Raw genomic sequence first — 25167 nt, 5'->3', positions numbered from 1 at the left:
GAACAAGCTCCAGTGGCGGACACTTCAAGAAAGGCGTTACGCAATACGGAGAGGCTTATTATCGAAATTACGAGAGAGCACATTCCGGGAAGAGATGGGCAACATATTTCTACCGCCCACATATATCTCGCGTAATGATCACAACGAAAAGATCCGAGAAATTAGAGCAAATACGGAGACTTACAAGCAGTCGTTCTTCCCACGCACAATTCGTGAATGGAACAGGGAAGGGGGGATCAGATAGTGGTACAATAAGTACCCTCCGCCACACACCGTAAGGTGGCTCGCGGAGTATAGATGTAGATGTAGATCAGGAGAAAGAAAACTGGCATTCTACGGATCGGAGTGTGGAATGTCAGATCCCTTAATCGGGCAGGTAGGCTAGAAAATTTAAAAAGGGAAATGGATAGGTTAAAGTTAGATATAGTGGGAATTAGTGAAGTTCGGTGGCAGGAGGAGCAAGACTTTTGGTCAGGTGATTACAGGGTTATAAATACAAAATCAAATAGGGGTAATACAGGAGTAGGTTTAATAATGAATAAAAAAATAGGAGTGCGGGTTAGCTACTACAAACAGCATAGTGAACGCATTATTGTGGCCAAGATAGACACAAAGCCCATGCCTACTACAGTAGTACAAGTTTATATGCCAACTAGCTCTGCAGATGAGACACTGGACTCGTATTCGGGAGGACGACGGTTCAATCCCGTCTCCCGCCATCCTGATTTAGGTTTTCCGTGATTTCCCTAAATCGTTTCAGGCAAATGCCGGGATGGTTCCTTTGAAAGGGCACGGCCGATTTCCTTCCCAATCCTTCCCTAACCCGAGCTTGCGCTCCGTCTCTAATGACCTCGTTGTCGACGGGACGTTAAACACTAACCACCACCACCACCATCTGCAGATGATGAAGAAATTGATGAAATGTATGACGAGATAAAAGAAATTATTCAGGTAGTGAAGGGAGACGAAAATTTAATAGTCATGGGTGACTGGAATTCGTCAGTAGGAAAAGGGAGAGAAGGAAACATAGTAGGTGAATATGGATTGGGGGGAAGAAATGAAAGAGGAAGCCGCCTTGTAGAATTTTGCACAGAGCATAACTTAATCATAGCTAACACTTGGTTCAAGAATCATAAAAGAAGGTTGTATACCTGGAAGAATCCTGGAGATACTAATAGGTATCAGATAGATTATATAATGGTAAGACAGAGATTTAGGAACCAGGTTTTAAATTGTAAACATTTCCAGGGGCAGATGTGGATTCTGACCACAATCTATTGGTTATGAACTGCAGATTGAAACAAGAAACTGCAAAAAGGTGGGAATTTAAGGAGATGGGACCTGGATAAACTGAAAGAACCGGAGGATGTAAAGAGTTTCAGGGAGAGCATAAGGGAACAATTCACAGGAATGGGGGAAAGAAATACAGTAGAAGAAGAATGGGTAGCTCTGAGGGATGAAGTAGTGAAGTCAGCAGAGGATCAAGTAGGTAAAAAGACGAGGGCTAATGGAAATCCTTGGGTAACAGAAGAAATATTGAATTTAATTGATGAAAGGAGAAAATATAAAAATGCAGTAAATGAAGCAGGCAAAAGGAAATACAAACGTCTCAAAAATGAGATCGACAGAAAGTGCAAAATGGCTAAGCAGGGATGGCTAGAGGACAAATGTAAGGATGTAGAGGCTTGTCTCACTAGGGGTAAGATAGATATTGCCTACAGGAAAATTAAAGAGACCTTTGGAGAGAAGAGAACCACTTGTATGAATATCAAGAGCTCAGATGGCAACCCAGTTCTAAGCAAAGAAGGGAAGGCAGAAAGGTGGAAGGAGTATATAGAGGGCTTATACAAGGGCGATGTACTTGACGACAGTATTATGGAAATGGAAGAGGATGTAGATGAAGATGAAATGGGAGATAAGATACTGCGTGAAGAGTTTGACAGAGCACTGAAAGACCTGAGTCGAAACAAGGCCCCAGGAGTAGACAACATTCCATTAGAACTACTGATGGCCTTGGGAGAGCCAGTCATGACAAAACTCTACCATCTGGTGAGCAAGATGTATGAGACAGGCGAAATACCCACAGACTATCAGTTTAATAAGTCACAGCTGCAAAATACTAACGCGAATTCTTTACAGACGAATGGAAAAACTGGTAGAAGCGGACCTCGGGGAAGATCAGTTTGGATTCTGTAGAAATGTTGGAACACGTGAGGCAATACTAACCTTACGACTTATCTTAGAAGAAAGATTAAGAAAAGGCAAACCTACGTTTCTAGCATTTGTAGACTTAGAGAAAGCTTTTGACAACGTTAACTGGAATACTCTCTTTCAAATTCTGAAGGTGGCAGGGGTAAAATACAGGGAGCGAAAGGCTATTTACAATTTGTACAGAAACCAGATGGCAGTTATAAGAGTCGAGGGGCATGAAAGGGAAGCAGTGGTTGGGAAAGGAGTGAGACAGGGTTGTAGCCTCTCCCCGATGTTATTCAATCTGTATATTGAGCAAGCAGTAAAGGAAACAAAAGAAAAATTCGGAGTAGGTATTAAAATTCATGGAGAAGAAGTAAAAACTTTGAGGTTCGCCGATGACATTGTAATTCTGTCAGAGACAGCAAAGGACTTGGAAGAGCAGTTGAACGGAATGGACAGTGTCTTGAAAGGAGGATATAAGATGAACATCAACAAAAGCAAAGTGAGGATAATGGAATGTAGTCAAATTAAATCGGGTGATGCTGAGGGGATTAGATTAGGAACTGAGACACTTAAAGTAGTAAAGGAGTTTTGCTATGTAGGGAGTAAAATAACTGATGATGGTCGAAGTAGAGAGGATATAAAATGTAGACTGGCAATGGCAAGGAAATCGTTTCTGAAGAAGAGAAATTTGTTAACATCGAGTATAGATTTAAGTGTCAGGAAGTCGTTTCTGAAAGTACATGTATGGAGTGTAGCCATGTATGGAAGTGAAACATGGACGATAACCAGTTTGGAAAAGAAGAGAATAGAAGCTTTCGAAATTTGGTGCTACAGAAGAATGCTGAAGATAAGGTGGGTAGATCACGTAACTAATGAGGAGGTATTGAACAGGATTGGGGAGAAGAGAAGTTTGTGGCACAACTTGACTAGAAGAAGGGATCGGTTGGTAGGACATGTTTTGAGGCATCAAGGGATCACAAATTTAGCATTGGAGGGCAGTGTGGAGGGTAAAAATCGTAGAGGGAGACCAAGAGCTCAATACACTAAGCAGATTCAGATGGATGTAGGTTGCAGTAGGTACTGGGAGATGAAGAAACTTGCACAGGATAGAGTAGCATGGAGAGCTGCATCAAACCAGTCTCAGGACTGAAGACCACAACAACAAAACAATAAGTTGTAGGGGACTGATGACCTCCGATGTTGAGTCCCATAGTGCTCAGAGCCATTTGAACCATTTGTAAACGTCGTCGAACTGTTCGTGCAGATTGTTGTTGTCGTGAAAACGTCCCCGTCTGTTGACTCAGGGATCGAGACGTGGCTCCACGATCCGTTACAACCATGCGGATAAGATACCTGTCATCTCGACTGCTAGTGATACGATGTCGTTGGGATCCAGCACGGCGTTCTGCATTACCCTCCTGAACCCACTGATTCCATATTCTGCTAACAGTAATTGGATCTCGACCAACGCGAGCAGCAATGTCGCGATACGATAAACCGCAATCGCGATAGGCTACAATCCGACCTTTATCAAAGTCGGAAACGTGATGTGACGCATTTCTCCTCCTTACACGAGGCATCACAACAACGTTTCACCAGTTGTTTGTATATGAAAGATCCGTTGGAAATTTTCCTCATTTCAGCACGTTGTGGGTGTCGCCACCGGGACCAACCTTGTGTGAATGCTCTGAAAAGCCTATCATTTGCATATCACAGCATCTTCGTCCTGTCCGTAAAATTTCGCCTCTGTAGCACGTCATCTTCATGGTGCAGCAATTTTAATGGCCAGTAGTGTAATATAGTGTTGTCCTCACAATCGCTATGGGAGCGATATTTAGGGGGTTGTAGTATATTCCAAGAGTCATCATGTAAAGCCTGTTTCTGGAACTTCGTTAGTAGACTTTCTCGGGATAGTTTGCCTCTATTTTCAGGAGTATGCCAGTTCACTTCTTTCAACATCTTAGTCTCCCAGTAGTCTAATAAACCTGCGACCATTCGTGCTGTTCTTCTCTGTATACGTACTATATCCGCTGTTAGTCCTATTTAATGCAGGCCTGACGCATTTGAGAAATATTCTAGAATGAGTCGCACGACTAATTTGTAAGTCATTTCTTTTGTACACTGATTGCACTTCCCCAGTATTCTACCGTCAAACCGAAGTCTACTACCCGCGTTACCGGCGACTGAAGCTATGTGATCATTGCATTTCATATCCCTATAAAGTGTAATACCCAGGTATTTGTATGAGTAGACCAATTTCACCTACGAGTCGTTGATACCGCAATCATGTACTACTAAGTTGTTGTGAAGAACAGTGTTTCATACTTTCGAACATTTAAAGCAAGTTGCCAATCTTGGCACCATGTTGAAATCTTATCAGTATGTGATTGAGAATTTGTACAGCTTTTACGTATTTTGCTAGTTCGTGCGGTTATTCCGCTGCATAAATCATACTGGCAGCAGAACTGCTGCTTGGACGCAATGTAAGTCCCTGACAGTGCATAAATACCAGACATAATCTGTAGATTACTCGAGAGTTAAATACACATTTAACAGCACTAGACATAAGCAGAGCGGAACTACAGCTAACTCTCACTAATTATAATTCCTTCTAAGACGGGAAACGACTAGAAAGTGCAGTTTAACGAAATGAATCACGGCATCAAAAGAGGTTATACGGTGAACATCAACAAAATTTAAACAAGGGTAAAGGAATGTAGTATTAAATCAGGACATGCGGAGGTAATTACATTAGGAAATGAGACATTATAGGTAGTAGAGGCTTTTTGCTATTTGGGCAGCAAAATAGTTAATGACGTTCGAAGTAGAGATGATATAAAATGCAGACTGGCTCTGTCAAGAAAAGCATTTCTGGAAAAGAGAAGTTCGTTAACTTAAAATAAAAACCAAGCAAGTCTGTTTTAAAAGGTTTGTACGGATTGTTCCGTTGTGCCGAAGTAAAACGTGGGCTACAAACAGTTTAGACAAGAAGAGAATAGAATCTCATGAAATGTGGTGCTACAAAGAAGTATCGAAGGTTAGGCCGGTATATTGCCTGTTTGCAACAAGTGTCCACGAAAGCCTCAACGGTTTTATATTACATGGTTAGATCAAATAAGTGGTGAAGAGGTACTGAACAGAATTGGAGAAAAAATATATTTACGGCACAACTTCACGAAATGAAAGGATGGTTTAATAGGATATGGCCTGAGGCACCAAACAATCGTCAATTTAGTAATGGAGGGAAGTGTGGGAGATAAAAGTTTTAGAGGGAGACCAAGGGTTGGATACAGTAAGCAAGATGAAATGGATGTACGTTTCAGCAGTAATTCAAAATATTGAAAGAAATGTTTCCTAAGCTGTTTTGTACTCGGGGGTTGGATTATTTAAAGAGTAGGGGGTCAATTTCGCAAAGCAATCATCAAAAGAACTTGACAAAATCGCCTTTGAAGATTAAAGGCGCTCTTAGACAAAAGAATTGTAGTTATTTAAAATATTCGCTCGTAGGTGAGCACGTAGAATGAAAATTTCGCGATTGTTAAGTCGGTGGTTCGAATCTAATTAGGAGCAATTTTTTGTCTATTATTTTACTTTCCTTATCTGTTAATATATCGATATGTTATTCAACAAATACTGAATCTTATTTTTCAATAGAAATGACACATCTCTGCTTTTAATTACTGTTTACATGCAAATAAATTAAAATTTGACATCTACATATGAAATTCCTTTTTGGTAAAGGAAAAGAAAATTTCATACAAGAATACAAAATAAATTCGAAGTTTTTCTTCTATTTGTCGTTTCACATTTTTGCAAAAAATTCCAACTGACTGCCAATACTACTATTTTGATTTGAGTACCAATTAGAAGCAAGTAGATGTTAATTTGCATTAAAATTAGTTTTCAAAATATTTAACTAACGTTTCCATTTATTAATAAATATTAACTGACAAACCCGATATTGCCTGGGTAATCATTTTGTCATTTTTTCTATCAGAAACAGAAAATGAAATTGAACTGTATTCGTAGTGTAATACCGAAAAAAATTCATTTCTGTGTATTCTTGAAAACACTTTTGGAATTATGAAACAGTCGTACAAAGAAATATACATAATATGCAGATATGGAAGTAAAGCTGCTTCGCGTGTATACAACGGGATTTTGTAAAAGTCTGTGTGGCAATGCCTCTTCATAGCTCTACAGAGGCTATTGTTTTCGCCTGTAGCCATTTGCGCTTCGCAGCTGAAAGCAGACAAAAACGCTTCCAGATGTTAGGAATCTCCTTGAGTCGACTGTAGGAGTGCCATAATAGTAAAGAATGAATCTATTAAAACTTACTGTACGATGCGACATTTCTTCACCCATCTTTGTGGTTATGACGTCATATCTCTTGAACTATGAGTTGTACAGTGATAAATTTGTGTAGTTTCATTCATCGGCATATGTTGGTACTGTCAACGAACTTAACGGCGAATAGAGTTGGTTAGATGGCGATCAGTTTGGCTTTAGGAAAGGTAAAGGTACGAGAGAGACAATTCTGACGTTGCGCTTGATAATGGCAGCAAGACTAAAGAAAAATAAAGACACGTTCACAGGATCTGTCGACCTGAAAAAAAGCGTTAGAAAATGTAAAATTGCACAAGATGTTCGAAATTCTAACAGGGGAGAGAAGGGTAATATACAATATGTACAAGAGCCAAGAGGGAATAGCAAGAGTTGAAGTAAGAGAAGAAGTGCTCAGATTAAAAAGGGTATAAGACAAGGATGTATCTTTCGCCCCTACTGTTCAATCTGTTCATCGAAGAAGCAATGATGGAAATAAAACAAAGGTTGAAGAGCGGAATTACAATTCAAGGTGAAAGGATATCCATGATGACATTGCTAACCAGAGTGAAAAAGAAGAAGAATTACGTGATCTGCTGAATGGAATGGTCTAATGAGTATAGAGTATGGACTGGGAGTAAATCGAAGAAAGAGGAAATTAATGAGAAGTAGCAGAAATGAGAATAGCGATAAACTTAACATCAGGATTGATGATCAAGAAGTAGATGAAGTTAAGGAAGTCTGCTACCTAGTCTGCTACCAGTGACAGACGGAGTAAGGAGGACATCAAAAGTAGACCAGCACTGGCAAAAAGGGCATTCCTGGCCAAGAGAAGTGTACTAATATCAGACATAGGCCTTAATGTGGGGAAGAAATTTCTGAGCATGTGCGTTTGGAGCACAGCAATGTATGGAAGTGGAACGTGGACTGTGGGAAAACGGGAACAGAAAAGAATCGAAGTATTTGAGATGTGGTGCTACAGACGAATGCTGAAAATTAGGTGAACTTATAAGATAAGGAGTGATGATGTTCTGCACAGAATCGGAGAGGAAAGGAATATATGGAAAAAAATGACAAGGAGAAGGCACTGGATGATAGGACATCTGTTAAGACATCAGGGAATGACTTCCATGGTACTAGAGGAAGCTGTAGAGGGCAAAAACTGTGAGGAAGGCAGAGATTGTAATACATCCAGCAAATAGTTGAGGACGTAGGTTGCAGTTTCTACTCTGAGATGGAGAGGTTGGCACAGGAGAGGAATTCGTGGCGGGCTCCATCAAACCAGTCAGAAGAGTGATGACCCAAAAAAATAAAGTAAAAAGAGTTAGTAACAAAGCAGCGATAAATTTAAACGTCAAGTATGATGCAGCAGATTTTCGCCAATGTTTATGACGTCATATCTCCTGACTATGGCAGGCAGATTGTTGTAACAAAAATGGCTCTGAGAACTATGGGACTTAACATCTATCGTCATCAGTCCCCTAGAACTTAGAACTACTTAAACCTAACTAACCTAAGGACATCACACAACACCCAGTCATCACGAGGCAGAGAAAATCCCTGACCCCACCGGGAATCGAACCCGGGAACCCGGGCGTGGGAAGCGAGAACGCTACCGCAACACAACGAGCTGCGGACGATTGTTGTAACCCCCGCAGAGATTGTTGCCCGACAGTAAGGGATATGAATACCAAGTTTGGATGAAATAGTCCAGTGGCCTAGGAGGAGATGTGGAACGTCCACAGATACATTTCAACATACATACACTGAGGTTACAAAAGTCATAAAAGTCCAACATAACCATTTCCAGTTAGTGATCTGTTCACTTGGACCAGAGGACCCACACCACTATGGGGCCACCACCAGCTTGCACAGTGTCTTGTTGACAACTTGGGTCCGTGGCGTAGAGGGGTCTGGTCACACTCGCACCCCACCATTAGCTCTAACCAAATGAATTCGGGCTCATCTGACCATGTCACTGTTTTCCAGTCGTCTAGCGTTCGACAGGTATGTTCTTGAGCCCAGGAGAGGCGCTGAAGGCGATGTCGTGCTGTTAACAAAGGCACTAGCGTAGGTTGTCTGCTCTCATAGCCCACTGACGCCAAATTTCGCCTCACGTTCGTCACACGTCTCAGATTGATTTCTGCTGTTATTTCACGCAGTCTTGTTTGTTATCACTGACAACTCTACGCATACGCCGCTGCTCTCGGTCGTTAAGTGAAAGCCATCAGCGACTGCATTGGCGGTTGTGGGAGGTAATGCCTGAAATTTGGTATCATCGGTACACTGTTCCTCGATAGAATAGAACGAGTGACTTTCCAGTTTGAAAGCGCGTTGATTAATGCTAAGAATTTTTAAATTTTTGTGGTAGCTTGTTGAGAATGGATGCAGCAGTATACTGCACACATTTCTGCTCAATAGTTAAGGAAGTGCAATCCAAATTCAAAGTGGATTTCTGACTAGTATTAACTGAGCAGCTAATTCTTGGAGATAAGCTGATACTGTTAACTAGAAACGACAGTAAAGAATATATATATTGAGAGGTCAATGTCAGACTAGTGAACAGCGGTCGACATGAGGTTCGCCAACCGCCCGTTCCTGAGCCAAAAGTATCTTTTTATAATGGGAAGATTTACTCCAAAATATAATACCATACGACATAAGCGAATGAAAATGATGAAAGTAGACTAATTTTCGTTCGAACGATCACTTAATTCAGATACCGTTTGAACAGTAAAAATGGCAGCATTAAGACTTGGAACAAGATCCTGAACGTGTGCTTTCCGCGACAGTTTACTATCCGAAAACCTAGAAATTTGAGCTGTTCAGTTTCACTAGTCATATGCCCATTCTGTGAAATTGAAACGTCGGGTGGCATAGAAGCGTGTGTGTGAGAAACTGTGAAAACTGAGTCTCACTGTGATTTAGCGTTAGTTTTTTTTCCAAGCCATGAGCTTGTGTCATTAATTGCACTATTTAAAAAAGAGCCAGTGTTGCACACAACATCCTTTACTACCAAGTTAGCGTCATCAGCAAACAGAAATATTCTAGAATTACCTGTAATACTAGAGGGCATATTTTTTATATAAATAAGAAACAGGAGAGGCCCCAATACTGATCCCTGGGGCACCCCCTACCCCCATGTGACTGTGCTCCACTCAGCAACACAAACTCACAAAATGTTTAAACAGTGTGTCTCACGGATTGAATCGCCCAAGGTCCTCTGTCTGTCTTTAGGATTGTGCAAGAGGAGTTGAGGGCGAGTGGAGAACCGGAGAAGAGAGGGCGCTCCGGTCTGTTTGGCACGTGTGGCGTCCTCAGGCGGCGCTGCGGTCGTGGTCGTGGTCGACCTCCGTACGCTCGACCGGCCACGATCTCGGCTGCTGGCGCGGCGGGCCGGCCTCTGAGGCGAGGTCTCGAGGCAGGAGGGCCGGTCGGCGATCGGCAGGCGGCGGGAGTCGAAGTGGAGGCCGCCAAAGCAACGGCGGCGTGGCGCGCGCTAACGTACAGAGGCGGCTCGTGCAGTCCTTCTCCTTACACGTACAGAGGTGGCTGCTCCTCCGACAACTTGTTCTCTCAACCTTTTCACTATTTTCACTATTTGTCGGAGCGAAAGATTATTTTAATTAATTTCGTAGTGAGAAGTAACAAAATGAAAAAAACACTCTAATGGGAAAAAACAGACGTAGCACCGCAAAGCAATTATCCGACTGGGACAGAAATCGCTTGATGTACCGTGCATTTACAGCCAAACAAATGATTACGATGTCTGACAGGTTGGATAATTTATTCGGGAGAAACAGCTTCACAAATTGCGCAAGTCAGTAACGCGTTGATCCACCTCTGGTCCTTATGCAAGTAGTTAATCGGCTTGACATTCATTGACAGAGTTGTTGCGTGTCCTTCCAAGTGATATGATGCCAAATTCTGTAAAGTCGGCGCATTAGATCACTGGAGGGCTATGTCCATAATGGTCCAAACGACTTCCCTTCGGGACATATCCAGTGACCTGGCTTGCCAAGATAGGGTTTCGCAGGCACGAAGTCAAGGAGTACAAACTACACTAAAGAACCAAAGAAACTGGTACACCTCCCTAATGTCGAGTAGGGCCCACGCGATCACGCAGAAATGCCGCCACACGACATAACATGGACTCGACCAATATCTGAAGTAGTGCTGGAGGGAACTGACACCATGAATCCTGCAGGGTTGTCCATAAATCTGTAAGAGTACGAGGGGGTGAAGGTGCAAGTTGCAAGGCATCCCAGGTATGCTCAATAGCGTTAATGTGTGGGAAGTCTGGTGAGCTGCGGAAGTTTTTAAACTCAGAAGAGTGTTCCTGGAGCCACTCGGTAGGAATTATAGACGTGTGGGGTGTTGCATTGTCCTGCTGGAATAGCCCAAGACCGTCGGAATACACAATCGTCATGAAAGGATGCAGGGGATCAGACAGGATGCTTATGTTCGTGTCACCTGTCAGACTCGTATCTACACTTATCAAGGGTCCCATATTACTCCAACTGCACGCGGCCCTACACCATTACACAGCCTCCAGCAGTTTGAACAGTCCCCTGCTGATATGCAGGTTCCATGGATTCATGAGATTGTCTCCATTCCCATACACGTCCAAGCGCTCGATGAAATTTGAAACGGTATTCGTCCGACCAGGGAGCATGTTTCCAGTCATCAAGAGTCCAGTGTCGTGGACGGCCCAGGCGAGGCGTAAAGCTTTGTGTCGTGCGGTCATCAAGGGTACATGAGTGGGCCTTCGGCTCCAAAAGCTCATATCGATGATGTTTCGTTGAAAGGTTCGCACGCTGACGCTTATGGATGGCCCAGCACTGAAATCTATAGCAATTTGCGGGAAGTTTGCGGTTCTGTCACGTTGAACGATTCTCTCCAGTCGTTGACGGTCCCGCTCTTGCAGCATATTTCCCCGGTCGCAGCGATTTCGATGTGATGTTTTACTGGATTCCTGTTGTTCACGGTACACTCGTGAAATGATCGTACGGAAAATCCGCACTTAATGACTATCTTGGAGATTCTGTGATCCATCGCTCGTGCGTCGACTGTAACACCACGTTCAAACTCACTTTTATATCTTGATAACTTCTCATTGCAACAATAGTAACCGACGTAACAACTGCACCATATAGGCATTGCCGACCGCAGCTCCGTATCCTGCCTGCTAGATTTCCCTATATTTGAATACGCATGCCTATACCAGTTTCTTTGGCACTTAAAGTGTATAACCGTGTGCGGGCAAGTATTATCTTGCTGAAATGGATCCCCAGGATGGCTTGCCATGAAGGTCAAGAGAACGGGTCGTGAACTATCGTCGATCTGGCGCTGCGCTGCAAGGGCGCCACCGATGATAACCAAGTGGGTCTCGCTACGAAATAAAATGGCACCCCAGAGCATCACTCTTGGCAGTCAAGCCGTATGGCCACGTCGACTGCCACGTCGTTATCCCACTGCTCTCCGGGGCCCCTAGACGCATCTTCGCTGCTCATCGGAGGCTAGAATCTCATTGACTGCAGTAAAACTGCCTTCAGTGACTCACCGATGGCTACCGAAGAAGTGTCTGAAGACGCCCCAGAGAGCGGTGACTGTCTCCCGCCTAAGGCCCGGCAACCATGAGTGATGGTCTGGGGCGGCATTTCACTTCAAATCAGGATCTATTTGGTTGTCACCCACGGTGCCCTTACGGCGCAGCAGTACGTCGACGGTATTCTACGCTCCACTTTGTTGCCCTTCATGGGAAGCCACGTTAGGCTTAAGCTCCCGACGGGAGTGTCTACTGCTTGCCTTCGTGCTTGCCCAAGCCTACCTTGGGCAACAAGGTCGCTGCATTTCTCACCAGCTCAGAACGTTTGGAGCATTATGGGCAGGTGGCTCCAACTACTTTGAGATTTTGAAGACCTGCAGCGGCAGTTGGAGGGAAACTGATATGATCTCGGTCAGGAAGACATCCAAAAACAGTATCAACCAGTGCCAAGTCGAATAACTGCTTGCATAACAGCCAGAGGTCGTCCAGTGCGATACTGACTTGCGCAGTTTGTGAAGCTGTTGCTCTTGAATAACTGGTCCAATTTTTCTGAAATTGTAGTCACTTGTTTGTGTGTACACGTACGTCGCATCTCCTGATTTGCGTTCCATTTGGATAATTTATTCTTTTTGCGTTTTTTTCTTTTTTTTTCTTTTTTTTCTTGATGTGAATATCCCGCAGCTTCGGGCGGGGAGTGGAGGGGCAGAAATACTTATTTAAAAGTATTTCCGAATTTTTGGAAGACGATTGCCGAAAATCTACAAGAGATACAGAGAACAGAGACACATCATTGGCCGCAGCATTTCTCCAAGTTTTTAACTCACGTGACAGGTGTTCAAGATGAGCATCTCTTCTGACACGGTAAACGACACTACGTGCGTGAAGTTCACTGATACGAACTGTCCGAGGAGTCACGATAACAGCCCTCTTTGCTTCCCAGTGGGTTGCCTATCAACAGGCGTGAACTAATTCGTTGCGGCAATACGGAGCGGAGGGCAGCATAAGTTTAAGCTTCATGTAGACAGCACAACCTATACCTTATTGTTGATCCACTACTGCCCAATATAACAGATATCCGCAACCAGTATGATACACTATTACTAGTGTCCTGCTTGACACAGTGAAAAGGAACTAAGAAAATGTAATTTAATCTCAAAGAAACAAGAAGAAAATCTGTTCGACTGTCATACCAGAGGAATACTCTAAAAAAGACTTTTTTAGCATTGAGAGACAAAGGGCTAACTTCGAGATTCTTTTATTACTTCTAGTATTAACTACCTTTTTTTCTGATGTGCTGGCGTAAAGACGTACTGTATGGTTTCATGTCTATGTGTGTTTTAAATGAAGGTGTTAAATGATGAAAAATGTGTTTCATAATTTCTGACAAGATCAAGCCTAAATCCCATACCAATGGAGTACAAATTATTCTGTTAATTCGAGAAGGCGAATTTTAGATGGAGGCGAAGATCTTTACGACGGCGCTGCTCAACAATAGAGGTACATGATTGTGCTCACTACTTTCCTTTGGTGGCCGCTAAGATTAAATTCGATGTGTTTTTGCCGAGACATTCAGAACCTGCAATCTTCCTTTTCGTATAAAAATATGAGTCCGATTGAAAAAGAAACATTCTTAAATTTAAATAATTGCAATTTTTTTACCCAGGCCACGGGGAATGATAGAAAGTACGTGCCTCTACCCTGATTGTACGTTCGCAATCTCCGAGTGTGTTACGACGTAATTATTTTACACACAAAAAAAAATTAAGATAGATCTTTCTCATCAGATGGCAACCACTCATACGCGAATGTACGTACCCTCTGAATGTGTCTAGTCAGTAGTGCGCATTGTTCTAAAGCTTTTCTGTTAATATTCTGTGGATTGCATCTCCGCAATTAGTTTTTGTTAATGCCGCAAATCGCACTTCACACGAAGTATTTATTACGCAAGTTTCAGGCTCCTTTCAATGTCAAAAAATTCGGAAGTACGGTTGACTAAGCAAACCGCTACAATAATTTCATATCTCTACAACTACAAAAACAAAAAACAATAACAAAAAAAACAATAACAGAGAGGGTACGTTACAACAGTTAAATACCTGGGCACAACGTTGCAAAGTGACATGAGACGGAACCAGCATGTGAGAATTGTGGCAGCGAAGACGAATGGACGACTTGGAGTTATTGGGGAAATTTTAGGAAAGAGTGGTTCAGCTGTAAAGGAGAACGCTTATAGGACGCTGGCGCGACCTATACTTGAGTACTGCTCGAGTGTTTGGGATCCATACCGGGTGGGATTGAAGGAGAACATCGAAGCACTTGTTACCGATCAACACGTCTAAGTGTTACGGAGATGCTTCGAGAACTCGGCCGAAGTGTAATCGCAAAAGAAAATTTGAATGCGTGCGAAAACTGAATCTTTTAACAGCCGAACGCGGTAAAATAAAGCTCCAACGAACAGAACGGCCGACGGTCGCACAAATGTCGTGCTTGTCTCCCTCTCGCAGTGATCAGAGGCGTGCGTTGATACTTTTGCACCGCTGTATATGGCCCCTTGCCTCTTCGTGCAACCGCCGCATGCACGGAAACTCGAACAGCTGCCTTTACTGCCGTGCCTCTGCGTATCTTTCGTGAGGTACTACGTTGACTAAACAGATGGCACTCCTGAACAGCGTCTGAAGGTGTTACAAAAACCCTGCCAGAAATGGCGCGCACGTATTTCAATGAAGTATGACAATGATATCGACTACTGATGGACAGTTCCAGTAGGCGTTAATTAACGTAGTGAAACTAGAACGATTTTACAACCCAAGAACAAACCTCTGTGTTCTATTTCATATTCGATCACTTTATTGTCTCATGTTTCCCGCATATTACAGACTCATTAGTCCTGCCGACAAAGCTTCCGAGTTCGAGTCTCGGTCTGGCATACAGTTTTAATCTGCCATTTAGTTTCATATCAGCTTACGCTCCGCTGCAGAGTGAAACTTTCATTTCGGGAACATCCCCCAGGCCATGGAAAAGCCATATCTCCGCAATATCCTTTCTCCCAGGAGTGCTAGTTTTGCAGGATTCGCTGTAGAGCTTCCCCGAAGTCTGGAACGTAGCAGACGAAATACTGCCGGAATGAAAGCTGTGAGGAGGAGTCGTGACTCGTGCTTGGGTAGCTCTGTCGGTAGAGCACTTACTCGCTAAAGGTAAATGTCCTGAGATCGAGACTCGGTCCGGCACACACATTTAATCTGCTAGCAAGTTTCAAAGCCTACTATATTTTTACGCTGTGCAATGTGTTCAACAGTGCGTTTCCCCTGTTCGAATCACCCCTAAATCTTGTGCCGATTTGACTTTAATTAATGCGGCTGGAAACTTCCTGAATTAACTTGGGAAGCCAAGCAATGCTTTAAACTCCGTTCATATGAACACTGTTCTGAGAAAATCGCTCTGTAAACCCCGGATGGCTTCACATAAATGGCAACAAAACGGCATGTAACATATCTAGACCGCTGTGCAATAGGGGCGCCGCAGATTTCAACCAAAGTCATCCTGCTATGAAATGCAATGGTACTCCTTTGTGTGCGGCCGATTGGTCGGTGACAAACAGGGTTGTACCCCACCGCCGTCTGGGGCATCTCCAGAAACGTTTTTGGGCTGGAATCGCATTGGAGTACAACTACACTAAATGATCAAATAGTATCCGGACACCCTAAAAAAAAAAGGTTTTTCGTATTAGGTGCATTTTGCTGCGACATACTGCCAAGTACTCCATATCAGCGACCTCAGCAGCCATTAGGCATCGTGACAGAGCAGAATGGCGCGTCCTACGGAACTCACGTACTTCGAACGTGGTCAGCTGATCGGGTGTCGCTTGTATCATACGTCTGTACGTGAGATTTCCACACACATAAACATTCCTAGGTTCTCTGTTTCCGATGTGATAGTGAAGTGGAAACGTGAAGGGACACGTACAGCACAAAAGCGTACAGGCCGACCTCGTCTGTTGGCTGACAGAGACCGCCGACAGTTGAAGAGGGTCATTATGTGTAATAGGCAGACATCTATCCAAACCATCACACAAGAATTCCAAACTGCATCAGGATCCACTGCAAGTACTATGACAGTTAGGCGGGAGGTGAGACAACTCGGATTTTTTGGTCACACCGTTAAATGCCAAATAACGCCTCGCTTGGTGTAAGGAGCATAAATGTTGGACGATTGAACAGTGGAAAAACGTTGTGTGGAGTGACGAATCACTGTTCACAATGTGGCGATACGATGGCAGGGTGTGGATATGGCGAATGTCCGGTGAACGTCATCTGACAGACTGTGTAATTCCAACAGTAAGATTCGGAGGCGATGGTGTTATGGTGTGATCGTGTTTTTCATGGAGGGGAGTTGCACCTCTTGTTCTTTTGAGTGGCAATATCACAGCACAGGTCTACAGTGATGTTTTAAGTACCTTCTTGCTTCCCACCGTTGAAGAGCAATTCGGGGATGGCTACTGGATCTTTCAACACCATCGAGCACCTGTTCATAATGCACGGCCTGTGGCGGAGTGGTTACACGAAAATAACATCCCTGTAATGGACTGGCCTGCACAGATTCCCGAACTGAACCCTACAGAACACCTTTGCGAAGTGTTGGAACGCCGAATTCGTGCCAGGCCTCACCGACCGACATCGATACCTCTCATCAGTGCAGCACTCCATGAAGTATGGGCTGCCACTCCCTGAGAAACATTGCAGCACCTGACTGAACGTATGCATGCGAGAATGGAAGTCGTCAAGGCTAAGGGTGGGCCAACACCACATTGAATTGCAGCATTACCGATGGAGGGCGCCACGAACTTGTAAGTCATTTTCAGCCAGGTGTCCGGATACTTTTGATGATCTTCCGTGATGAGTCAGCTTCAAACTGAGCCTCGAAGTTGTCTGGAGAAGCCACGGACAGCGGTGGGATACCAAATTGACCGTCAGCCGCCAGTCGGCCCGACAACCTGGGGTGATGGTCTGCAGTGCCATTACGTTTCATATCAGGACCCCTTTGGTTGACATCCGTGGCACCCCTGCAGCAGAGGGGTACGTCGACGATATTGTTGCCCATCACGGCAAGCCGTCCTGGGCTTACATTTCAGCAACACAGTGCCCGTCTGCACACTGTGAGAGTTTCTGCTGCTTGTCTTCGTGCCAAACCGTACCTTGACCAGCAGTGTCGCCGGATCTACTCCCAACCGGGAACGTTGGAGAGTTACGGACAGGGCACTCCAACCAGCTTGGGATTTTGGCGACCTAACACACCAGTTGGACAGAATTTGGCACGATTTTCCTCAGGAGGAATCCAACAACTCCATCAATCAATGCCAAGCCGAATAATTGCTTGCATAAGGATCAGAGGTGGAGTAACGCATTGTTGACTTCCTCTATTTGTCAAAAAAATTATTCATTTTTTCTAAAGTTGTAATCATTTGTTCGTCTCCTAACTAAGGTACGAGCATATGGGATTGGTTCCCAAGTATGTGAGTGGCTCGAAGACTTCTTAAGTAATAGTACCCAGTACGTTGTCCTCGATGGTGAGTGTTCATCGGAGGTGAGGGTATCATCTGGAGTGCCCTAGGTAAGTGTGGTAGGTCCGCTGCTGTTTTCTGTCTACATAAATGATCTTTTGGATAGTGTGGATAGCAATGTGCGGCTGTTTGCTGATGATGCTGTGGCGTACGGGAAGGTGTCGTCGTTGAGTGACTGTAGGAGGATACAAAATGACTTGGACAGGATTTGGGATTGGTGTAAAGAATGGCAGGTAACTCAAAATATAGATAAATGTAAATTAATGCAAATGAATAGGAAAAAGAATCCCGTAATGTTTGAATACTCTATTAGTAGTGTAGCGCTTGACACATTCATGTCGATTAAATATTTGGGCGTAACATCGCAGAGCGATATGAAGTGGGACAAGAATGTAATGGCAGTTATGGGGAAGGCGGATAGTCGTCTTCGGTTCATTGGTAGAATTTTGGGAAGATGTGGTTCATCTGTAACGGAGACCGCTTATAAAACACTAATACGACCTATTCTTGAGTACTGCTCGAGCATTTGGGATCCCTATCAGGTCGGATTGAGGGAGGACATAGAAGCAATTCAGAGGCGGGCTGATAGATTTGTTACTGGTAGGTTTGATCATCATGCGAGTGTTACCGAAATGCTACAGGAACTCGGGTGGGAGTCTTTGGAGGAAAGGAGGCGTTCTTTTCGTGAATCGCTACTGAGGAAATTTAGAGAACCGGCATTTGAGGCTGACTGCAGTACAATTTTACTGCCGCCAACTTACATTTCGCGGAGAGACCACGAAGATAAGAGAGATTAGGGCTCGTACAGAGGCATATAGGCAGTCATTTTTCCCTCGTTCTGTTTGGGAGTGGAAGAGGGAGAAAAGATGCTAGTTGTAGTACGAGGTACCCTCCACCACGCACCGTATGGTGGATTGCGGAGTGTGTATGTAGATGTACATGACATGTACCGATTTTCGTTCCATTCGGATAATTCCCTCGTGATGCGTCTTTTTTTTTTTAAAAAATATTGTCTTACAGTGTATTTTTACGACAACAAGAACAGCTGAAGAAAAATATATTTATTTTTGTTTATCATAAGCTCCAGAATGTTACGTATCCTCCAGCAATATGATGGAAAGAATAGGAAAACTTTAGGTTATATGTCTGGTAGTGACATTCGTAGGCCTCTCGTTTCCAAGATCCGCGAGGCGGTGTGGGTGGGCCAGATATTCACCAGTTAGTCTTGTAGCCCTCTTCCGCATCGGCAGGTACACAGAGACCGCCTGTTATGTTGCTTGCCTCGCTGGATGCGTGCTGTCCGATAGAGATAGTTTTCACCCACTGAAACACTCCATAAAAACTCCATCCGAGGAGAAGAAAATAAGCAAAGTACTCATGAAAGCGGTTCGAATGCCTTTGCCGAGGCGTGTCTAATTGACGCTATTTTCGGGCGAGGTCAATGAAGAGGTGAAAGGCCTGTCTTCCGACGTTGGAGGAATCAAGGCTGCCGCACTAGTTGTACCAGCGAGAAAAAGTCGCCAGGAAGGGCAGAGGAAGAAGTGAACGAAACGTATAGCAAACTGGGACATGAAGCGTAAAAACTAGGAGACAGTAGAAGGGAAAGGCGACATCATGAGGAATGAGTCGAGAAGATCGGTTACTGGAATGCGCGAAGTTTGGAAGGCCGTAAGAGGCGTACGGGCAGCGATGTTAATCCTGGAATGCAGACGCAGACCTGAAAGCTGAAAGCTGATTATTTTTAAGTCATCGGTCGGTGCTCCACGTTTTCTTATTTTGCGCTAATCTTTTGATGCTTACGTAAGTAATGCAGTTACTGTAGTCCGCTTTGCATATTCCAGCCCCTGTCTGCCCTTGTTATTATTCTTCCCCTCTACTGCTTCCTCCGGCGACAGAATGCTGTATCAGACGAACCAAAAGCGATCCCCTCTTATGCTAAAGACCTTGCACGAACTTCTTTACTTGCTCATTCTTCGTGGAGTTCCTCATTTCGTACTTTATATCTACATTTAATATTTAAGCACGACTTAACAAAGGCTTACACTTTTCTATTCACCGTATTTCCGTTGGTCCACATCTCACTTTCAACCACTGCTGTTCTACAGACGTACATTTTCAAGTACTTCTTCCTCATTTACACGTAAATATATCGTACCAGTAGAGCGTTAACCCGAATCCATTCTATAACAAGAAGGCAATTTACCAATTCCACTTCAGCGCAAAGTCGGACATTTGCACTCTTCCTTACGGTTTTTTTTCCTTTCAGTAATCGAAAAGAACTGAAGACCTGAAATGTGAAACGTTCTAAGTGTTAAATCTCACACTTTTCAGGAGAATGAAAAAACGGTGTATCTTTTTTTGTACATAACTTACTTGTCTCCAAAAAATTTAGAAAGCATTCTGATACCACAGAATTATATTGCTCACTTCATCGTTGAAAAAAAAAAAATTATAACACAAACTAGGAAATAAATATTCTATTAAGAATGTTTTCACCTCCACCCCAGTGAACTTATTGGTTCTAAGACCCAAATTGTGATGTGAGTCTCTATCTGGCGACTTACAATCCACTATTTGATTTCGGAATCTCTACAACCGCATTCCTGTGCCCCGTGACAATTAGATTTTCATCTCCTTTTACTTACTGATTACCGGTTCAATATCCTTACATACTTCTTCACATCTTCATCTTCTACTAGCGACGACGGCATGTATACCTGAACTATCTTCGTCGGTGTTGGCTTGCTGTCGATTCTGATGAGAAGACCCTTATCACTAAATTGCTCACAGTAACACACTCTCTGCCATTCCTTCCTATTCATAACAAATTCTACTCCTGTTGTACCATTTTTTGCTGGTGTTTATGTTACCTTATACTCATCTGACCAGAAATCCTTGTCATCTTCCAATTTCACTTCACTGACGCCCACTACTTCTAGATTGAGCCTTTGCCTTTCCCTTTTTAAATTTTATAGTTTTCCTACAAACTTCTGACATTCCACACCCCGACTCGCAGATCGTTGTCCTTTTATTGGCTATTCATTCTTTTTCTCATGGTCATCTCCGCCTTGGCAGTCCCCTCCCGAAGATCCGAATGGGGGACTAGTCCGAAATCTTTTGCCAGTGGAGAGAGCATCATGATACTTTTTTAATTGCAGACTACATGTCCCGTGGATACACATTATGTGTCTCAAATTCAGTGGTTTCCATTACTATCTTTATTCTAATGCCGTTGATCATTGCTGATTCGTCCGCTTTTTGGGAGCAGTTCCCATGCCAAGGACAAGAGAGTGCCCTGAACCTCTGTCCACTCCTTCGTCCTCTTTGCCAATACTGTTGGCAGAATGAGGGAGACATCTTACGCTGTACGTCTTCGGCCGCCATTGGTGACGATTATTAATCAAAGTTTAATCAGTGGCAAGGCTTGAATCCGGGACACAGGACGTCCATCTATAATTTCAAAGCATCTGTCATAGCACGCAAAGGTTGTTTCCGCTCACGGAAAACTTGTGTGTGATCTCTTTATACCACCCCATGCTAAATGGAGGGAACTTTGTCGCATTTATTTATTTACACGTCTCGATCTTAGGAACAAATTGAGGAGAAAATCTTCAAGGTCATGTAACGTGTCAGTACATGAAATTACAACATAAAAGTAATAACAGAAAAAATATATTGCTTATGAGTCCAAACAAAGTCAAGCCATAAGTTAAAGTAAACACAATCAACAATATGACATTGGAATAAGCTTAATTTTTCAAGGAACACATCGACAAAATACAAGGAGTGGCCCACGAGGATTTGGAAGCGCAGGATTATTACTAAGATTTTTGAGTTCTTGTGGTAGCTTATTGAAAATGGATCCAGCTGTATACTGCACACCTTTCTGTACAAGAGTTAAGGAACTGCGATCGAAATGCAGATTGGATTTCTGTCTAGTATTAACTAACTGAAAGCTGCTAACTCTTGGGAGAAAGCTGGTATTGTTAACAAGAAACGACAATATATATATGTTGAGAGGCCAATGTCAAAATACCTATACTACTGAACAGGGGTCGACAAGAGGTTCGCAACTTACTCATCTTATTGCATGAACTGCCCGCTTCTGAGCCAAAAATATCCTTTTAAAATGGGAAGAGTTACCCCAAAATATAGTACCATACGACATAAGCGAATATAAATAAGCAAAATAGACTGATTTTCGTATCGAACTATCACTTGCTTCAGATTCCGTTCAAGAAGCAAAAATGGCAGAAGATTCTGAACATGGGCTTTCAATAACAGTTTACTATCTATCTGAATATCTAGAAATTTGAACTGTTCAGTTTCACTAATTATACGCCAATTCTGTGATATTAAAACGTCGCGTTTAGTCTTTCTGTAATTTAACATTAGTTTATTTCCTATCAAGCCATGGATTTATGTCATCAACTGCACTATTTAAAAAAGAGCCAGTCTTGCACAGAACGTACTTTACTATCAAGCTAGTGTCATCAGCAAACAGAAATATTTTAGCATTACTTTTAATACTAGAGGGCATGTCATGTATACTAATAAGGAACAGGAGTGGCCCCAACACTGATCCCTGGGACACCCCCATTTGACAGTACCCCACTCAGACCCCGCATCACAGCCATTCTGAACACTATGAATAATGACCTTTTGCTGTCTGTTGTTATAGTAAGAGGTGAAGCAATTGTGAGTTACTTTTCATATTCCATAATGGCGCAACTTCTGGAGCAATATTTTGTGATCAACTTAATCAAATGCCTTCGTTAAATAAAAGAAATGTGCCTAGGGTTCGAAAGCTTTTCGTTAATCCATCCAGTACCTCACAGAGAAAAGGGGATAGAGCATTTTCAGTTGTTAAACGACTTCTAAAGCCGAACTGTACGTTTTATTGCAAATTGTGTGATATAAAATTACCAGCTGTACTTACATACAGAGCCTTTTCAATAACTTTAACAAATACTGATGGCTTGGAAATAGGTCTAAAACTGTGTACGTTATCCCTATTTCCCTTTTTATAAAGCGGCTTTACTACTTTAATCCCTTAGGAAACTGACCATTCTTAAAGGAAAAATTACAGATAAGGCTAGGTACAGGGCTAGCATGTGCAGCACAGTACTTCTATATTCTTCTAGGCACTCCATCATGCGGATGACAGTCCTTAGTCTTCAGTGATTTAATTATTGGCATTGCACGTGGAACTCCATTGGGAAGCACTGGCTCGCACAGAGGCCGTGAGCGCTCTAGTGATGAAAGTCTGTGACATTCTCTCCGTGATCTGACACTTGGAACATGTCTAGAGACATGCTGCAGAGTACCGCGAACAGAGCCGCACTCAAGACGCCTTTGGTGAAAACATTTTACTTAGAATGTTTGACATTTCCACTCTTCGATTCTGTTTCTCCACCAGCTGTGTTCTGTATTTAGTGTTTCACGGCCGATAAGAATTAGTGTACGTCAATAACAGCCTGTTGGGTTCATCATCTTAACCTTCAACATGCACAAAAAAAAAAAAAAAAAAAAAAAAAAAAAAAGGGGGGGGGGGGATGGAAATCGGTAGAAGTGATGTTCATGTACAGACAAACAAATGATTACAATTACAGAAAAACTGAATGGTTTATTTAAGAGGAAGTGTGACAGCCAGGTTGTTATCCCCCCACTGTGCGGGACACTTCCACACGACTTCGCTGGTTATTGGGGCTCACTCCGAAGCGGGACTCATCACTGAAGGCAATTACACTCCAGTCAATAAGATTCCAGGTCGAAGACGTGTGCCTCAGACAGCAGTTGGATACCAACCTGCCTGTCACTCGCTGTACGTGGTCTGAGGCGCCATTTCTTCTCTTAGCAGGACCCCTTCGGTTACCATCCACGGCACAATCACAGCACAGCGGAACGTCGACAATGTTGTACGCTCCGTTTTGTTGCCCACCATGGCCATCCTGGGCTTACATTTCAGCAAGACAATGCCCTCCCGCACACGACGAGAGTTTCTGCTGCCTGTATTCGTGTTTGCCAAATCCTACGTTGACCAGCAAGGTCACAGGGTCTGTCCTCAACTAAGAACGTTTCGACCATTACGGGGGTTTGACATTCTAACGCACCAGTTGGACAGTATGTGGCACAATATCCCTCAGGAGGACACCAAACAACTCTGTCCGTCAATGCCAAGCCGAATAACTGCTTGCCTAAGGGCCAGAGGCTGACCAGTGCGTTATTGACGCTCAGTTTCTGAAGATCTTTCTCTTGAATAAATCATACATTTTTTCTGAAATTGTAATTATTTGTTTATCTGTAAATGCATGAAACATCTACCGATTCCCCTCCCTCTCGGCTAATTCCTTCGTGGTCATTTTGTCTTACAGTGTATTTCTTGGCATCTATCATGTTGTTTTACTGTCGTTAGCTATCGGGCATTATGTGCACCGTATTGAAGGGGAGTTAGAACGGAATTTTTTTTCACATTTTCGGATTTTTATCTCATTTTAAATTTTGCAATTTTCCGAATAAAAAGATATACACATCTTTCACATGGGAATTATTTTATTATATATTTTTAAATATAATCTACACCGGTTGAAAATGTTATAATTTTTACGTTCATTACCTCAACATCTAATAAAATCGGTAATTATTTTACATATATGAGGCTGTGGATTGATGTGTTAGAAAGGTGTTAACGGTGCTGGTCATGTCCAGAAGAGGATAGGCACCACGTTGAGGAAGTTGAAACAAAGTTTGAGAGACAAGAAACTTTCTGATGGTAAAACCACTAGAGGCAGGCTGACAGACAAAATTATTGATTAACTACAGCAGTATTATGGGATAGCCGTTAGAAATAATACTGAGGATTTGTTGAAAATGAAGCAGGCAGTATGGGCTACCTCCTTCCACAGACTGTCAACTAATGAAAAACCATTACACCAACTTTCCCCTCCTGGACCTGATTCATGGTCTAATTACCGCAATGCCCAGTACTCAAACAGTTCAGAAAACCATAAAAATTCCATCCCAGCAGCAGTCGTGGATATCATAAAACCTATTTAGAGACCTGGTAAATCCTGAGTTACTAAAGAAGTGTCTGCATGGTCAGTCTCAAAATCCCAACGAGTCGTTCAGTAATCTGGTATTGACTCGCTTGCCAAAAAATGTTCTTGTTGGAATGAAGACACTAAAGTGGGGGGGTCAGTGATATTGCTATTGCGTTTAATGACGGCAACATTTGTAGGGTGAAAGTGCTACAGCTTATGGGAATTGATCCTGGGGCAAACTGCATCACAGAACTTGAACGGATGGGCGAGTTTCGCACTGATAAAGCAGAGTGTGCAGCACAGTTGGCCACTAAGAAGTCCAGAAAGAAGAAAAAACATGAAAAAAGATCAAGCGGATGATAAACAGTATGGTGCATGGTGCTTCTGAGTGATTAAAAATAAAAAATGAAGCATATATTAAGTCAGTTACAGTCTTTTGAAACTTTAGAAGCCGTTCATAAAAATTTACAACCTGTTCGAGTAGAGTATTCAAATTTTCAGGG

The 25167-nt window shown here is 43.0% G+C and overlaps 1 protein-coding gene across 1 annotated transcript in view; it reads right to left on the bottom strand.

Annotated features, from left to right (window-relative positions):
- The window catches only part of LOC124789382, a 598764-nt gene that overhangs the window by 446429 nt on the left and 127168 nt on the right, over positions 1 to 25167 (bottom strand). The window lies entirely within an intron of this gene.

Source organism: Schistocerca piceifrons, chromosome 3 (genome assembly GCF_021461385.2).
Source record: "Schistocerca piceifrons isolate TAMUIC-IGC-003096 chromosome 3, iqSchPice1.1, whole genome shotgun sequence".
Lineage (NCBI taxonomy): Eukaryota > Metazoa > Arthropoda > Insecta > Orthoptera > Acrididae > Schistocerca > Schistocerca piceifrons.
Note: the sequence above shows the minus strand (reverse complement) of the source record. Positions and strands in the feature narration are given on the sequence as shown.